Source organism: Cyanistes caeruleus, chromosome 6, assembly GCF_971803275.1.
Source record: "Cyanistes caeruleus chromosome 6, bCyaCae1.hap1.1, whole genome shotgun sequence".
Taxonomy (NCBI): domain Eukaryota; kingdom Metazoa; phylum Chordata; class Aves; order Passeriformes; family Paridae; genus Cyanistes; species Cyanistes caeruleus.
The window spans coordinates 58,277,587-58,289,037 of NC_141706.1; the positions used below are offsets into that span (position 1 = coordinate 58,277,587).

Below are 11,451 nucleotides of genomic sequence, written 5' to 3' on the forward strand. Positions count from 1 at the left end.
CTTCAATGCTGCGTGCTGCAAGTACATTTCGTGAAAAGAGAGGAAAATCTCAGTATTATTTCTGGATTCACAGATTTGACCCTTTCACTTTTGCAGTAAGTGAGCTATGCCACTTTGACATTTATTAAATAGTATGTTAGTGGCAGAAGGAATGACAATAAAATTTGTGTGTATAATTTAAAGCAAACAATCTCCACTCTTAATCCGGCCTTCAAGGCCTGAAGTAAACAACTGCATTTCAAGGGAAAGCTACTGAGAAAAGGAAAGGTCTGTTGGGTGCTACTTGCTTTTAAGCATTGAGACAGAGTGTTTAACAGACTAAAAGCTCTAAGCCCCACTTGTTATGGGGAGATAACAGCTCTATTAATTAGATGATCAAGTATTACTTTATTGGTAAATTCTTGCATTGGCCTGGAATGGCTTGTGCTTGCTTGTGAGACATGTAATTTGATTCTTTTGAGCATTTATAATATTCCAGTAGATTATTTAATGTAAATGCCTCAATTGTTTAATTTAAGTAATATTTGCATCAATGTTGTGTGATTATGACCTGGTTTGGGATATTTATCTGTGCTGATTTTCAGCAGCTCTCAGCAAAAGATAAAAGGTCTTTTCATGATGTACAAGTTTGACACAATGTCAAACCTTGTTTTCTGTCCCTCACCAGAAGAGGTGAGACTCGTGGGTCTGTGTACTTGAGCTCATTTTGAGTTAGCACTGTGCCAGCATATGAGCAGAGGGAAATGAGAGAAAAGAGGCTGGATAAAGCCCTAAGGATTGCTGACACAGACCAGGAGCCGACCTGGCTCCACTGCCGCTGACTCCTGAGCAGGGGCGGTTTATGTGGAGATGGACAACACCTTCCTCTGTGTCTGTTTGCCCTGGTGCACTGGTGGTTAAACCACCTCTAAGCTGCTGATGGCCAGAGGTTACAGCCTCGGGGCTTAAGGGAAACTGAAATCACTGCTAATTCACCTTGAAAAGTGGGCTGTAGGCAGAGTGCCCAGGGGTGCAACAAGAGCCAGAGTGGGGAGCTGGGGGCACACACAGTGGCAGAGTTCTGCCAGCAGAAGTCACTCGGCCCTTGAGCCAGTGCCAGGTTGTCTTGCAGGGATGTGGGCTGCACAGACTGGAATTGCTGGTGGATTTAAATCAGTCCTAGCATTTCACAACCTCTCCCCGCAGCTCCCTATGCAGGGCCCCTATACATTTGTATACCATACAGCTCCTTCACAGCCTGCAGTACTTTTAACACATAGTATACATGTTTGTCTCAAAGCAGGATAGACACCAATTAACACTGCTCATTAATGAGGGCACAATCAACTTGCATAACCTTGAACCACTGAAAGCGCACAGTGATGTATGAATGAGAGGTTAACTGCAGATGACAGCTCATTTCTTTTTGCTCTTCTGCCCAGAACATCCTGCCAATACACACATTATAAATAACATGTTCTCGTGATGGTAATGGGGGGGCATTTCAGAAGCAAGCATTGCTTATTTTTTTCAGGAGTGATTACATGACATTAGGGGGTTCAGCTTTAATACCATCTGTTACCTTGGCTGCTGGGATCAGCTGTTTCCGCTGCAGGATCTCCGCTGCTGGTACCCTTGACCACAACCCAGTTCTGTGTTCTGAATTAGAAAGTTGAATGTGAAGCAAATTAACATAAAAACCTAGAGAAAAGGGCAAGTTGCATTTTTGATGTGCCTGAGACACCGGTGCCCATGTGACTCACAGTTCACGACTCGCAGAGCGGTGTCATTCGTAATTTGTGTAAGCGTTCACTTGCTCACCCACACACACCCGTGTTATATCCTGCTTTTCCATGCAAAGCACTCAGCCAGCCATACAGCCCGGTTAGCAACACGCTAGCTCTGCTCTCACACAGACTATGCCACATCAGTGCTCCTTCTGTGGGGAATATATTTACTTGCTGTAAGGAGCCATCTAGTGAGGGTTTACTGCACATAAAATTAAAGTAACTGTTTCTTTACTGCTTGCCGGCAATACCGAAAGAAAACGTGCCAGTTTTTTCTCCTCATGTTCTCCTTGCCACGCTTAGGGTGCAGCAAAAGCAAACGTGTTGAGCAGGTGAGGCTGTGCAGGACGGAATGCTCATTGCCCGGCCGTCCCTGCGGGAAGGACAGGAGCACATGTGCTCACCCTGGCTCAGCTCTGCTCCCAGCACAGTCCCGAAGGACCTGCCCTGTGCGCTGGCAGGAGCGAGAGCCAAGTGTGTGGGTGCAGGGCAGGCAGAAAGGAAAGGCCATAAACTCGGTCCTGCTCTGGTGTGCGGGCTCTGCAGGCACAGCCAGGCGGGGAAAGTGCCCTTCGTCAGGCAGGCGGCGATGGCAGAGCTGGGAGCTTAATTTAATTGGCAGAAGGCTGAGCCAGAGCCTCCGTCAGCTCACAGATAAAAGAGAGCAGCGTTTGAATGGTGGGCACTTCTTGCGAGTTTGCTTTTCAGGTTTGTTTTGTTCTTTGAAGAACGAAGAGTTCGTGCAGATGGAAATGCGAGAGTGGAGCTGAGAGTGTCTGTGCACTGCAGAAATCTGAAGTTACTGCTCCTGGAGCATCAAAAGCACGGCTACAATGCAAATTCATGTGGTTAGGAACTGTACAGTCTGCAAAGGGACCAAGCACGCCAAGTTAAGTATTGAGCCCTCACTCACTCAGCAGCTTTGCCACAGGTTAGAAGTAAGATTTTTTTATGTTGTGCTCTAAAATTTTCCCCGGTGAGCGCAGCTGGGTGCAGGGACAGGGTGGAGGGGCAGCATCGCCTGTTTCAGGTGTGCTCCAGACTAAAAGCGAGCAGGCAGTGGGGTCTCCATCAGGGCGTGCCTGGATGCTCCACAGCAGGATGTGCTGGAGGCTCCATCGCGACATTCACTGAGGGGCTCCTCTGCTCCCTGCCAGCCTCCTGGGGGGGAGTTTGAAGCGAGCAGCTGCCCAGCACTTTGAGCAGCCTTATGCTGTGCTGGCACTGGAGTAATCCTCCCCATCTCCTGCCTGCCTGTTTGCAGTGCTGGCTCTTAGTAGGCAGCTTTTCTGCTCCTCGAGAGCTCAGCTCTCTGCTCTCCCACGTCGTCCTCAGCTCAATTCCCTTAGGCACAACTGGCCAGCCCTCAATGGGAGAGCTCCAGCACCGTGGCACACTGGAGGAAAGAGGCGCTGAGACATTTGACACTGTGATACACAATGAACAGGACAGTCATTTTTCATAGCTACGATGCATATCAGGATAGGGAAAGTAATCCAACTTTTATAAACAAGCCCATATTCTACAAAACCCAGACACTCTGTCATGCACAAGAAAATGCCCTGAATTATGAATGTCTGCCATTTCACAATAACTATTCCTTGCTTTTAATTTTTTTCCTTGAAAAATGCAATCAGTTAATTTTTAAAGTTTTTTTATTTTTATTTTATTTTAGAGTGAGAAAACGCCCATTTTTAGTTGGTGGAAATTATTTGGCTACATCAATGATTAATAGGTTTAATGTAATAGCTGCAATGGAAATTTAGAAAGCAAACAAGCCAAACAGAGCTGAATGGACTTGTTATAATGATTTCATTAGGGATTTTTAAAAGTTTGCTTTATACTTGCAGTTTGTTGTCAGAAAGAATTGGCTGAATTCAGTCAAAATGGTTTGTTCTTTGTCTGTCCGTGGTCACCATAGCTACCATTTCAATCTGTTAACATATGTGGTATTATTTTGTTCCTTTCTCTTAAACTCTGTCCACAGATGCTGTCAAGATTTCCCTTTGTACATATCTGATCTGTTCATGCCAGGTTTGGCTCCGTGCCTTTCCAGGGGAGAGCCTCTATGATCAGGACAAGGTGGTTCAGCACTCGGTGCAGCAAGAGAGGCAGGATTAGAAGCTGGGGTGGGGATGGCTCCTACTCCACTAAGGCATGGGATCTGCGAGAAATACAGGGAAGATGTTGGGAAGGCATTGTCAGAGGTGTACCTTTTTTCTGGAGAGGTGGGTATTCCCTGGATGTGCTGTGGCAGCTCCTTGGCTGCCATAAATCAGTATAAATGCATTCATTTTAGTGGAGGTGTTGTGTCTGCTGGTAGTCAGGTCCTGTGATGTTGCTCATTTGGGTAAGGAGCCAAGAGATGAAGGGAGGCACAGCTACAACATTTTAAATAAATAAGTAATAAGACTGTACAGGCTCTGTTCTTTTGCTTTTTCCAGTCTTAGAAAAGGTTCAGGTTGGCACTGAGGATGGAGGTGTATCCGCTCTGTGCTATGGAGGGGATTGGAATATTTAGTGGAGATCAGATTATCCACATTTCGCATTTTAATTGGCATTGAGTGAGGAAAAAAAATCAGTTTTTTCTATTGCTGAATGTGAAGGTGATTGAGATGGCTTCATTTTCTTTCCAGCTGTGAAGCAGGCAGGTAAATATATTGATGTATGTATGCAGTACAGTTTATAGTGAAGCTGTAAGAGAAATCAGATAGTCTGGAAAATGCACAATTTCCTTTCAACAAAGCACTCACAATAGAGAGTAAAGTTAAGGTGAGTTCATATATTTATATTTTTAAGAGCAAAAAAGCATTTGTTTAAAGCTCTGTGGCTCTGATTTTCCAGAGCCACTGAGCACCCTGCTCTCTGGTTTCTTTTAACTGCTGCTGTAGGTTTTCAGCATTTCTGGCAGCCAGGCCCCCTTTACTAAAGCCTGCAGAGACGAGCTGGAGAAAGTGTGAGAAACATTATTGTAATGAGGGGCTAATTCTGCCTCTCCTTCCTGCCTCTCAGTGCAGATGAAAGAGTGCCTGCAAGTCGTGTTATGTGCACGGGAAAAGGGAATTCTGATTACTGTCTCTGGCTCCCCAGGGGCAGGGATGCTCTCTTAGCACAACTCACAGTAAGTCACATCTGCATTTCCAGTATAAGGCCCATTTTTAAGGACTCCTAGTTTAGCTATAAAAATTCACTTAGCATGCATGAATAGAAACCAAATTGACAAGATAGACCATAACTGCTCTGAAAGGGCCATTAGTTCCTGTCATACAAAAAATCCACATTTTTAAAAAGCAAGTATTATTCACATTTGCACAACAGGCTGTAACCATTCCTTCTAAGTCATTATAGACTGTATGGAAATAATAATTTTCAAAATCACTATTGATACCACAGGCACAGAAACAGCAGGAGATAGATGCCTTTGCTTGATATTAATCCAGAGCCTTCCAGTGCCACCAAGCGGGTTGGGATCAGTTTAAACCTCTGATTTACACCAATGTAACTAAGAAGAGGAAGACCACAGAATAAAAATTTGGTCTGATATCTGAGTTTTGTGCAAGGTTTCTGGTGTCATCAGGGGAATCCCAGAGGGGCAGTGGCTGTAAGAGGTACCAATGAAAGACCATTCATCTCCTGTGCTCAGTACTGCTGGGCAGGGGAAATGAATCTGTATTTTGTGTGTTCCATGTCTAATAAGGGCAAAGCTTGGGGCAGATAGGAATGTAGCTTTTTTTTTTTTTTAACTGTGATTTTAAGAGGTACTAGGTCATGGCTTTTTAGAAAATGGTTTCTTTTGGTTCATGATTAGTGCCTCACTTGACATCAAATACAGGTTTCATTAATTTTTTTAATTTCTTTTTGGGGTTTACATGTGTCACAGATTTTCTTCAGACAAATACCAGTAATGAACTAATGCGTATTTCTCTCTCCTCCCTCTGAGATCACTAGCATTTGAGATTTCCAGAATATATTTGGGGTGAATGAAGAGAAAGTGTACAAATCAAAAGCTGGCACTAGAGTCCTGTTGAGCTGTGCTGCCTTAGGGGTGTGTTCACAGAAGCTGGGCCTGAGCCTTCCACTGGTTTTACAACAAAGGGAATTTCCAGAATCTCAGCAGAGCAATCCCCACATACATCAGAAGGATGTGAATGAGATGATTTTCTTCACACTCACATGCAGGTATGGACATACAAACCTGTATATTTTTACTCTATTACAACAGTTTGCTCGGATCTATGACTATGAGTTTTGAAGGGAGTTTCAGATTAATTCTAATTGTTCTCTTTCCCGTGGGAATGCCAGTGCTCCAAGGCCCTGTAGGATAGCCCTGGGTGCATTTCCCTAAGATCCCCTATGTCTTGGGAAAAGACTGGGCTGAGTAGTGGAGTGAAGGGGGCTGTGTTGGCAGAAAGTCAATGCGGGGATTTTTTGGTACAATTTCAGGAGCAAGCAGCTGCCTCTCAGCTGGACTTTTCTTCCCCATTGCTGGGATTACCAGGATAGCAGCAAGACAGCGAGACACACGGAGGACTCCCAGGGAGGCAAGAGACCACCTGGCTGAGGGACTTTGCTGTGGTCAGAGCCCTGGGCACCAGCACGTCTCCATGGCAGGGTGCAGGGAGGGGCTGCCTGATGTTTTGCAAAGGTGGGACACCTCTCTCTGGGCAGTGTTTTCTCCTCCCACCGTGGACTGCAGTGACATGGGCCACGGGAAAGCTGCCACTTTTATGGAGGGGCTGGCACAGAGGAGTTTTCCTGCTGGGTCTGGGCGATGTTTCTTATAGTTAGTTACCCTTGACGTAGCAGCGTCCTTCAAAGGTAATGCCACAGTACTGCATGAGCTCCTGGGGAGAACTTCTTCCCTCACTCAATTAAAAAAAAAAAAAAAAAAAAAAAAAAAAAAAAAAAAAAGTTTGATTTTAACACTGAAATGCAAGAGATTGTATTCCTTGCAAAGCTCTCACAACAGATATCTACTGTTAAACCTCAATCCTTGTCCCACTAGGTCTTGTAACGAAGAGCTCTCCGAAGGGATTGTGTGCATTTCTTGTTCAAAATCTCCTGTGTGAAGAATTATGTTATTTGACTCCCTAAAAATGATGGGAGCTGTCCCCTGCAATTCTATCTCCCTTCACAGACTAGCACTGCTCATTGGCTGCCCCAGAGACAAGTGAAATGGAAGTTAATATAAAGAGAGTGGTATATTCCCAGGTTAAGTGCTGTGTTAACTGCAATCATCCCTATGATTAAGTGGCTCCCTAAAAGTAAATATTTTTTCCCCATATGTTTTTTTAAGGAGTGATGAATCTCTTCACACAGTGTGTTTCTCATCAGATATGAAGATTAACTTAAACACAGAACTGAGTGAAGCAAACCCATCAGCTATCTGAGGTTTTCTACTCTGGTTTTGCTGCATGCCTCTTCCTCATCCTCAGGGAGGGCAAGGTGCCTGTCCCACCTCATTCAAGGTTTGCTTTTTGGGAGAAGGCACCAGCTATGGAGGGGTTAATACAACCAGAGCCTGTCTCACCTCCTCTCACTGCTGTCATTTCCCATATTCTCCTCCAGAGCTCTTCTCCAGGGCAGATCAGAGGTGCAGGACAGGGCACAGAGAGGGGCTGCCCGCTCTGGCTGCTGCCTGCCAAGGGTGCCCAGCCCTGGAGCACTGCTGGCAGGGCAGGGGGGAGCTGAGGAGGAACGGGGCTCCTCAACAGCCTCAGGTTTAATTCGCTGAGAGGAGCTCCCAGCAGGAAAGGGAGGAAGTGGAGTCCTGTGAGGGCAACATAGGGTAGTGGGGAAAGCTGTATGCCCCCACCAGAAAGGAGCCAAAACTCTGCAAAGGGGGTGGTCACAGTAGCATGTACAGATGAGTGACTCCTGTTCCCACCAGCTTCACAAACTATGAAATATCTCCTAGCACAAATGCTGAAACAAACCTACTGCGGGCTGCGTCCGTGCTTTGCTGGGGACAGACAGGGCGTTCTCTGCAACTCTGCCCACGAGGTTGTCGTGTGCTCTCGTCCCACTGCTCTCCCTGGCATTGCCAGCCTCTGCCTGTGCAGCATTTCAGTCTCATCCTCTTCTTCCTCCCACGGCCATCTCTCAGTGCCACCCCTCTGGGTCAGCCTGGAGCCCTGCTCCAGGCCAGGACAGTGTTTCCTCGGCTCCCCTGGTCCTGCCATGCTCAGCCTGCAGCTGCCAGCAGCCCTTCTCCTGCCTCCCACTGCTGATCCAGCCCAGCTCTGCACCCTCTCACTCCCACCACAGTCCCCTGCCTCGATTTTTTCCGCTGGCCTCCCACTGACTACAGGATATGAGCCATTCTCTCCAGTGGGAAATAAAAGTTTGGATTTTGGATTCCTTCTCTAAAAGCAACTTTTAGGTTGAAAGGCTCCAAGGACAAATTTCCAAAGGCCCGCAAGAGATATAGGGACAGATTTTAAAAGTCTTTTAGTCACATTAAGATGAAATTAGATTCCCCTTGGGTTTTTTTTTCAGCTAAAGGAGGTGCTTTCGAAATTTGCACGCCACTCCTGTTTATGTCTTTTAGGCATGTAAATGCTTCCTGAGATTTAGGGGTTGAACACCTCAAGTCCTCTTGAAACCTAAGAAAATCTGGCATCATCTCATGTGCATTCCTTCAAAATTCCAGACAAAATTGTTATCCAACTTGGAGCATGAAGTCCTAAAGTAAGAGATAATAAACCCGATTTCCTCACTGCATTTGCAGGCAGCTTAGCACCAGGGGAAAAAAAACAACCCATAGTGTTGACTGTATAAACATCTTGTTCAAGGGGTAACATTTTCCTGATTAATAGCCTTTCAGTATTAAAAACAATCAGTCTAGAGCGTGATTAATTGTCCTTTTACTACTGGTAACCAGCTGTATGTATATACATACATACATACATACATACATATGTACTTGTGTAAACACACAGGCACATTCTCACTGGGGTAAGCAATTTTAGTGCGTCTGTTTTCAAGGGAAATACATTATGAAGGAGGTGAGAGAGCTGCTTTCTAAAACTCCAGCTAATGGGAAGGGTTTTAACTCTTGTAACCCTTTGTTGCAGGAACTAGCAGCCCTGAGGATGCACAATAAGCATTGCTGTCCTGAGAAAAGGCTTGAAACACTTACCTGGGCAGGAAGGAGGCCAAGAAAGAAGCAGAAGACACTCTTCATCCAGGGAATAAATCTGTTCAGTTGTTGGGCACCCTGAATGCATTTCTATTTCATCTGTATTTTACTTGTGGGACTGACAGGGTTAATGGCAATAAGAAAAGTTTTCACTTAAAAATTGGCAAGGAGAGGTGGTTTTCTTTTAACAAAGAGAAACAAATTTCAAGAAATTTTTTAAAATGACAGTCCTGGCTGGTCCAACCTGTTAGGCCACAGTATACGCACAACAGTGACACAGTCTTCATAAGGAAGAGACTTTATTTTCCACTCTTTTTGCTCTAATATCTAAACAGGTGAGCAGGTTAACCACTACATTACAGGATTGTCCAGAAGCTGCAGCCAAGCTCGGGTGCTAGGAAAATACCCTCTCTGCTTTACATAACTCAGACTGCTGCAGATCATACATGAAATTCCTCTTGAAGAGCCTGAGCAGGACATACAGGTGTGTGCAGTCGCGTGGGACCGTGGCCTAACGTGTCTAAATGAAGTTTTCATCCAGGTAAACAAGACCCTGTACCTACCAGAGGCTCTCTTAGTGCTCAGAGGGTTTCCTCCCCATCTGTCCCACTTTGCAGAAGTTGAAATAATGAAGTGTTAACATGGGTTTTCTCCAGATTAAGGGCTGTGAGCCAGAGGAGTAGAATTTGTTGCTCTTTTGGCATAAGTTAGAAGCTGCATAACGTGTATTCACTGTTGCTGCTAAAAAATAAAACACAATTCTGTATTTTGTGTACAGTGCCTGAGTACACACTCGCCTACACTCTGCAAAGAGTTTTCTTTATGGCCAGAAAAGAATTTTTCAAAGTTTCCGTCAAGAACAACACCAAAATCTGTTGTGTTGTTTTGGGACACTCCCAAAAATTCAGGCTTTTATGCTTAAGCATAAAGAAGCCCAACACCACTGTTCAGAAAGGAAAAACAAACAGGAAGAATTTTGTGAATGGTTAGAAACAAAAGGCTCCATCAGCATCAGAAATGTTATATTCAGGACTCATGAATTTCTGCAGAAAGGCTGGAAAATGAAGAGCAGCCTTGCTGTGGATGAAGAGGGTGTTGTTGGCCTGGGACAACAGCTGTGACAGGTGCAAACGGGCTGTGACGGTGACAGCGCTGAGACTTCCTGCTCTGGGGACACGCACACACATGCACAGCGCAACACACGCAGCCCTCGGCAGCCAAGGGAGAAGGCACAGACCCACTGCTGTCCCCGGGACCCTGCTTATGGTCTGCTGGGGTCAAGGAGCAGCCTGGTGAGCGGGCAGCCGACCTGGGACATGGCTCAGGCAGGGGTGGCATCCCTCACGACACTGCCCAGGAGTGGGGACACAGGGAATGTGCTGCTGTCCCACTCACTGTGCCAGGATGGAGCTGCCCCACTCACTGTGCCAGGATGGAGCTGCTCAGCCCACTGTGCCAGGATGGAGCTGCTCAGCCCACTGTGCCAGGATGGAGCTGGCCCAGCTCACCGTGCCAGGATGGAGCTGCCCCACTCCCTGTGCCAGGATGGAGCTGCCCCACTCACTGTGCCAGGATGGAGCTGCCCCACTCCCTGTGCCAGGATGGAGCTGCCCCACTCCCTGTGCCAGGATGGAGCTGCCCCACTCACTGTGCCAGGATGGAGCTGCCCCACTCACTGTGCCAGGATGGAGCTGGCCCAGCTCACTGTGCCAGGATGGAGCTGCCCCACTCACTGTGCCAGGATGGAGCTGCTCCACTCACTGTGCCAGGATGGAGCTGCCCCACTCACTGTGCCAGGATGGAGCTGCTCAGCCCACCGTGCCAGGATGGAGCTGCTCCACTCACTGTGCCAGGATGGAGCTGCCCCACTCACTGTGCCAGGATGGAGCTGCCCCACTCACTGTGCCAGGATGGAGCTGGCCCACTCACTGTGCCAGGATGGAGCTGGCCCACTCACTATGCCAGGATGGAGCTGCTCAGCCCACTGTGCCAGGATGGAGCTGCTCAGCCCACTGTGCCAGGATGGAGCTGCCCCACTCACTGTGCCAGGATGGAGCTGGCCCAGCTCACTGTGCCAGGATGGAGCTGGCCCAGCTCACTGTGCCAGGATGGAGCTGCTCAGCCCACTGTGGCAGGGTGGAGCTGCTCCACTCACTGTGCCAGGATGGAGCTGCTCCACTCACTGTGCCAGGATGGAGCTGCCCCACTCACTGTGCCAGGATGGAGCTGCCCCACTCACTGTGCCAGGATGGAGCTGCTCAGCCCACCGTGCCAGGATGGAGCTGCTCCACTCACTGTGCCAGGATGGAGCTGGCCCACTCACTGTGCCAGGATGGAGCTGCCCCAGCTCACTGTGCCAGGATGGAGCTGCTCTCAGCCCTGTCCGGGACGGGCTGTGGGGCAGCGCTTCGGGACAGGCGCACTGTGGGGAAGTGCCGGCAGCAAATGTTGTTTCAACAGTTCAAACGAGGGAAATTGTGTAATAAATAATTTAGATGATTGACTTAAGATTTTAATCCTGGGGCCTAAGTGGGTAATGGCCAT

General features: G+C 47.3%; 1 long non-coding RNA gene across 2 annotated transcripts; it reads left to right on the forward strand.

Annotated features, from left to right (window-relative positions):
- The first annotated feature begins 2,474 nt into the window (after positions 1–2,474).
- Positions 2,475–9,673, forward strand: LOC147652722 (uncharacterized). 2 transcript variants are annotated; one of them, XR_015287778.1, is made up of 3 exons: positions 2,475–2,697; positions 3,754–5,945; positions 8,843–9,673. It is a non-coding gene; the product is annotated as an uncharacterized LOC147652722 (long non-coding RNA). The 2 variants fall into 2 exon arrangements; XR_015287777.1 differs by lacking the exon at positions 2,475–2,697 and having other exon boundaries at positions 3,298–5,945.
- Positions 9,674–11,451: the final 1,778 nt, after the last annotated feature.